A 6,569-nucleotide genomic window follows, 5' to 3' on the forward strand; every position below is an offset into this window, starting at 1 on the left:
TCTGGACAGAGCCACCACCTGTGACAAGTGACTCTTCTGATAGTCCAGGCGGGCAGTGACGACATTGAAGACAGAAGCCTGAAGGCAATCAAAAGAGACTTTAGGGGGCTGGGACGGTTAGTGGACGGAGCGGGAGTGCAGGTAGTGCTCTCGTCCATCCCTACGGTGACAGGGAGGGGTACGGAGAGGACCAGGAAAGCCCACCTGTTAAACACATGGCTCCGGGGCTGGTGCCAACGCAGAGATCTTGGGTTTTTCGACCATGGGGCAGTTTATTCAGCACCTGGTCTGATGGCCGTAGACGGGTCCCTATCCTTTAGGGGAAAAAGGATCCTTGGCCAGGAGCTGGCGGGGCTCATTGAGAGGGCTTTAAACTAGGTAAGAAGGGGGATGGGGGTGAAGCAAGGATTGTTGGAGCTGTGCCAGGGGGAACAATAGCAAGGCCGGGGAATAAGGTAATGGCCCAGCTGAAGTGCATCTACACCAATGCACGCAGCATGGGTAACAAACAGGAGGAGCTGGAAGCCATCGTGCAGCGGGCAGGCTATGACTTGGTTGCCATCACGGAAACGTGGTGGGACCAGTCTCATGACTGGAGTGCTGCAATGACTGGCTATAGGCTCTTCAGAAGGGACAGACAGCACAGAAGGGGTGGCGGTGTGGCTCTCTATATTAGAGAGTCTTTCGATGTTGTAAAACTCGAGGCTAGGAATGACAAGATCGAGTCCCTTTGGGTTAGGATCGGCAGGGACAACAAGGCTAGCGTCCTGGTCGGGGTCTGTTACAGACCGCCGAACCAGGACGAGGAGACGGATGAGGAGTTCTACAGGCAGCTGACAGAAGTTGCGAAATCTTCAGCGCTTGGACTCGTGGGGGACTTCAACTTCCCTGACATATCCTGGAAGCACAACACAGCCCAGAGAAAGCAGTCTAGGAGGTTTCTGGAGAAAGTGGAAGATAGCTTCCTGACGCAGCTGATTAGTGAGCCTACCAGGGGTGGTGCCCCGCTAGACCTTCTCTTCACAAACAGAGAAGGACTGGTGGAGGATGTGATTGTCGGGAGCTGTCTTGGGCAGAGTGACCACGAAATGGTGGAGTTCACTATTCTTGGCGAGGCCAGGAAGGGAACCAGTAAAACCTCTGTACTGGACTTTCGGAGAGCTGACTTTGGGCTGCTCAGGACACTGGTTGGTAGAGTCCCTTGGGAGGCGGTTCTGAAGGGCAGAGGGGTCCAGGAAGGCTGGGCGCTCTTCAAGAGGCAAATCCTAATGGCGCAGGAGCGGTCTGTTCCCATGTGCCCAAAGATGAGCCAGCGGGGAAGAAGACCAGCCTGGCTGAACAGAGAACTGTGGCTTGAGCTTAGGAGAAAAAAGAGGGTTTATAATCTTTGGAAAAGTGGGCTGGCCACTAGGGAGGACTATAAGGATGTAGCGAGGCTGTGCAGGGACAAAATTAGGAAGGCCAAAGCTCATCTGGAGCTCAATCTGGCTACTGCCGTTAAAGGTAACAAAAAACGCTTTTATAAATACATCAACACAAAAAGGAGGACAAAGGAGAATCTCCATCCTTTACTGGATGCAGGGGGAAACCTAGTTACAAGAGATGAGGAAAAGGCAGAGGTGCTCAATGCCTTCTTTGCCTCAGTCTTTAGCGGCAATACCGGTTGTTCTCTGGATTCCCAGTACCCTGAGCTGGTGGAAGGGGATGGGGAGCAGGATGTGGCCCTCACCATCCACGAAGAACTGGTTGGGGACCTGCTACGGCACTTGGATGTGCACAAGTCGATGGGGCCGGATGGGATCCACCCAAGGGTACTGAGAGAAGTGGCAGAGGAGCTGGCCAAGCCACTATCCATCATTTATCAGCAGTCCTGGCTATCGGGGGAGGTCCCAGCTGACTGGCGGCTAGCGAATGTGACGCCCATCTACAAGAAGGGCCGGAGGGCTGACCCGGGGAACTACAGGCCTGTCAGTTTGACCTCAGTACCAGGGAAGCTCATGGAGCAGATCCTCTTGGGAGTCATCATGCAGCACTTGAAGGGCAAGTAGGAGATCAGGCCCAGTCAGCATGGGTTTATGGAAGGCAGGTCCTGCTTGACGAACCTGATCTCCTTCTATGACAAAGTGTCGCGCTGGGTGGACGAGGGAAAGGCTGTGGATGTGGTCTACCTTGACTTCAGCAAGGCTTTTGACACCGTCTCCCACTGCATTCTCCTCAAGAAACTGGCTGCTCTTGGCTTGGACTGGCGCACACTTCGTTGGGTTAGAAACTGGCTGGATAGCCGGGCCCAGAGAGTTGTGGTAAATGGAGTCAAATCCAGTTGGAGGCCAGTCACTAGTGGCGTCCCCCAGGGCTCAGTGCTGGGGCCGGTCCTCTTTAACATCTTCATCAATGATCTGGACGAGGGCATTGAGTGCACCCTCAGTAAGTTTGCAGATGACACCAAGTTAGGTGCGAGTGTCGATCTGCTCGAGGGTAGGAAGGCTCTGCAGGAGGATCTGGATAGGCTGCACCGATGGGCTGGGGTCAACTGCATGAAGTTCAACAAGGCCAAGTGCCGGGTCCTGCACCTGGGGCGTAATAATCCCAAGCAGAGCTACAGGCTGGGAGATGAGTGGTTGGAGAGCTGCCAGGCGGAGAAGGACCTGGGAGTGATAGTGGACAGTCGGCTGAATATGAGCCAGCAGTGTGCTCAGGTGGCCAAGAAGGCCAACGGCATCCTGGCTTGTATCAGAAATAGTGTGACCAGCAGGGCTAGGGAGGTGATCGTCCCCCTGTACTCGGCTCTGGTGAGGCCGTACCTCGAGTACTGTGTTCAGTTTTGGGCCCCTCGCTACAAGAAGGACATGGAGGTGCTTGAGCGGGTCCAAAGAAGGGCGACGAAGCTGGTGAGGGGCCTGGAGAACAAGTCCTACGAGGAGTGGCTGAAGGAGCTGGGCTTATTCAGCCTGGAGAAGAGGAGGCTCAGGGGCGACCTTATCGCTCTCTACAGATACCTTAAAGGAGGCTGTAGAGAGGTGGGGGTTGGCCTGTTCTCCCACGTGCCTGGTGACAGGACGAGGGGGAATGGGCTAAAGTTGCGCCAGGGGAGTTTTAGGTCAGATGTTAGGAAGAGCTTCTTTACTGAAAGGGTTGTGAGGCATTGGAACAGGCTGCCCAGGGAGGTGGTGGAGTCACCATCCCTGGAAGTCTTCAAAAGACATTTAGATGTAGAGCTTAGGGATATGGTTTAGTGGGGACTGTTAGTGTTAGGTTAGAGGTTGGACTCGATGATCTTGAGGTCTCTTCCAACCTAGAAATTCTGTGATTCTGTGATTCTGTGAAGTAGCAGCACACACTCTATTCATTATGCCAGATTTGGATCTTGCTACGAACACCTGTTAAATTTTCACCTGAATACAAATTTCCAAGCATATAAAATGAGCCACGTGGCTCTATTTCCAGACCTCTAGTCTTTATCTGAGAGAAAAAGAAAGTGGACTGGTGTTTTATTGTTAGCCTTCCCCTTCCATGATGTTAAAAAACATTTGGTACACTGAGGGTAAAGGATAGGTGTTTGTGATCAGTATTCCAAAACACTTTGATCTTTTTTTTGGAAGATCAATAATGCAAAATTTTATATCTTAAAATAGTTTATCCTGTTCCCAGAAAAGTTTTTTTTTTTTTGTCGTTGTTTGTTTGTTTTGTTTTGTTTTGTTTTGTTTTACCATAGAAATTCAACACTTGCCAATAATTTCATAGCCAAAAGGATGTAAACTGAGATATCTGAAAAGTGAGGTTGAACAGACTGGGTATGCTGAGCAGCAAGAGCCCTCTAAGGAAGAAATTACCAGTAGGCCCAGACAATACCATAGCTGCCTTCTTCAGCTGTATCTCTTGGTGCAATTCCATTATAACTGCAGTTATTTTAACTAAATCATCTATAATAAAATGGGGGGAAATTCCACTGTTACAGAACCCCAGCACTTTTTTTTTTTTTTAAGTTTACAGAATTTAATGTGTCAGAATGCAATTGCTTCAACTACCAGCACTTAGCTGGCTGTAGTAGAGAAAATATCTTTTCTTTAAATGTAAAAACAAAACAAAACAAACAAAAACAAAACAAACAAAAAAACTTTTTAATGCTTTGTGCTGAGACTGTCAAGAAATTTCAAAGTAGCTTCGCAAATACAGAATGTGCCCTGCAATGCCATCTTACCGATACCTTTATTACACACTTCATTACCCACACATATCCGCACTTCACAGAAATGCTCTTTGTGCTTCTAACAAGAAGACAGTTGTAGAATGGCACTAGACACTGCATTGTAAATATTCCTGTACAGCTTTATTCTGGTTTCTAAAGGAAGCAAGGCTTATTACTGCACTCTACTGGTCTGTAACAATTTCATCATCTGCCATACATCATTCCTCCTCCTCTTCCCTGTCCGTGGTCCTAAAGATGCCAAATAGCCACAAAAATAATGGCAGACAGATAAACCCAAGTTTGTTTGTGCCCTTCCTCCAAGATAATGACGGATTTTTTTTTTTTTTTTTTTCAGGGCTGGGAGGAAACAGCCAAGTGCCCAGCACACGTATGTGCTGCTCCAAGTAAACTGCAGTATTATTGCATAGCCAAGCAGGCAGAGCTATGAAAGAGGCAACAAGGAACTTCAGAATGGGGATCCCTCTCAGTAAATTGGCAATCAAAATAGCTGTTGGGTTGCATAAAATAACACAATGAAGAGATTTGGGGGTTATTTAATGTCTTTGCATTGAACGTCTTTCTAAAGATATCCTATGGTTCCAACTACATTGTATATAACTGCTTGGTATGGGATATATAGCAAAGAATATGAAAGGAAAACACATCCATGACAGTATTTTCTCTGTATACCCTGTTTAATTTCCAGTAATCTGTGGATCATTTTCTTCTTGATTCAGAAGTGGTACCCTTGTGTCTAACAGCTGTGAGAGATATTTCTTATTCTTAATATACCAAATTATTTGTTTGTTTGGGTTTTATTTCATTGCTTCTCTCCTACTGCAAGGTCAGCCTTGGCTTATATCTCATGTCTCTTTTCTGCACTTTGCTTTTTATGTTATTACAACTTCCCAGGGGATGCTAACAGCAAACTAATTTCTTCTTTTCCCTGCTGTGGTTTTCTTGACAAACTAGCTCTTCATCTTTCACATATTTTCCTTGTTATCTTTGATTCCCCTGTCATACCTATATCTCTATTTGGGCAGGACCTCGTTGAGTTTTTCAGGGAAAAATACACAATGTTTATTGTGGTTCACAACGGTGGTTCATCTCCCACTACCTGCATTCTCTAATAGGGGTATCTTTACCCTACCTTTCTTCTCTCAGTGTTCCAACTTGTTTCAAACACCTCGGCTGTATAAAAATCATGAATTAGATTCACATACCTTAAATTTTACTCAAATCATTACATTTAAGCAAGCTTATCCAGATTCTACATCCTGAAGTTCTGTAGTCACAGGTTTGAAGCATTATTCCGCAATCATTAGTGTAACAAAACTAAAGTGAAAAGAAAGCCTTAGATGAAAGCTGAAAGTCTAAACTCACCCATAACAGTTGACAACATTGTGCCTCTCTTCTTGCTTCAGGCATTTCCCTTTTCACTTATTTTCACTAGGCTTGTGTTTTTCTAATTTTAAGTATGTCTGTCTTTGCTGTCTTGGAGTGAAAGTAGCAAGAGTTGAAGCAATCTTTCTGTCATCCTTTTGTTTGTTCACGTCCTTCAAACTGTAAAAACTCCAGAGTAATGTAATCCTTCTTACTGTTTTGTTACATGGGGGCTCCTAATTGCCAGGTGAACACTTGTATCAAAAGAAGTATTTTCTTTAGCGAATCCCAATAAATATAAATATCCTTTGTGCTATTTCTCTCCTTTATAGAATTAAATTTAAGGTTGCAATTTTTAATTAAAGATGGGACTTTTTCCTGGCAGCAATGCCAGAAGTTTTCTCAACAGTGATTGCTTGTGCTTTGATGCTTCCTGAAATCCCACATTCACCAAGGTGTTTCTGCTAAACTCTAGTAGACAGCTCAATATGAGTATGAGTCAACAAGGTGTCCTGGTGGCCAGAAGGGACAGCCGTATCCTGGGGTGCATTAAGTGCAGCAGAGCTGATTGAAAGAAGTGCTTGTCCCAACATATTCAGCACTGGTGCAGCCTCACCTTGAGTAGTATGCAGTTTCGAGCTCCACAATATAAAAGGATATAAAAATGCTAGACAGGATATTTCCAAAGGAGGCCAACAAAGATGGTGAAACTCATGAGAAGCTGAGGACACTTGGTTCGTCCAGCTCAGATATAACTGAGGGGAGGCCTCATGGCGGCCTGCAGCTCCCTCACGAGGGGAGCGGAGGGGCAGGCGCTGAGCTCTGCTCTCTGGGGACAGCGACAGGACCCAAGGGAACGGCATGGAGCTGGGACAGGGGAGGGTCAGGCTGGGTGTTAGGGACAGGTTCTGCATCCAGAGGGTGGTTGGGCACTGGGACAGGCTCCCCAGGGCAGTGGTCACGGTACTGAGCTGTCAGAGTTCAAGAAGCATTTGCCAAG

The sequence above is a fragment of the Oxyura jamaicensis genome, chromosome 9, assembly GCF_011077185.1.
Source record: "Oxyura jamaicensis isolate SHBP4307 breed ruddy duck chromosome 9, BPBGC_Ojam_1.0, whole genome shotgun sequence".
NCBI classification, from domain to species: Eukaryota; Metazoa; Chordata; class Aves; order Anseriformes; family Anatidae; genus Oxyura; species Oxyura jamaicensis.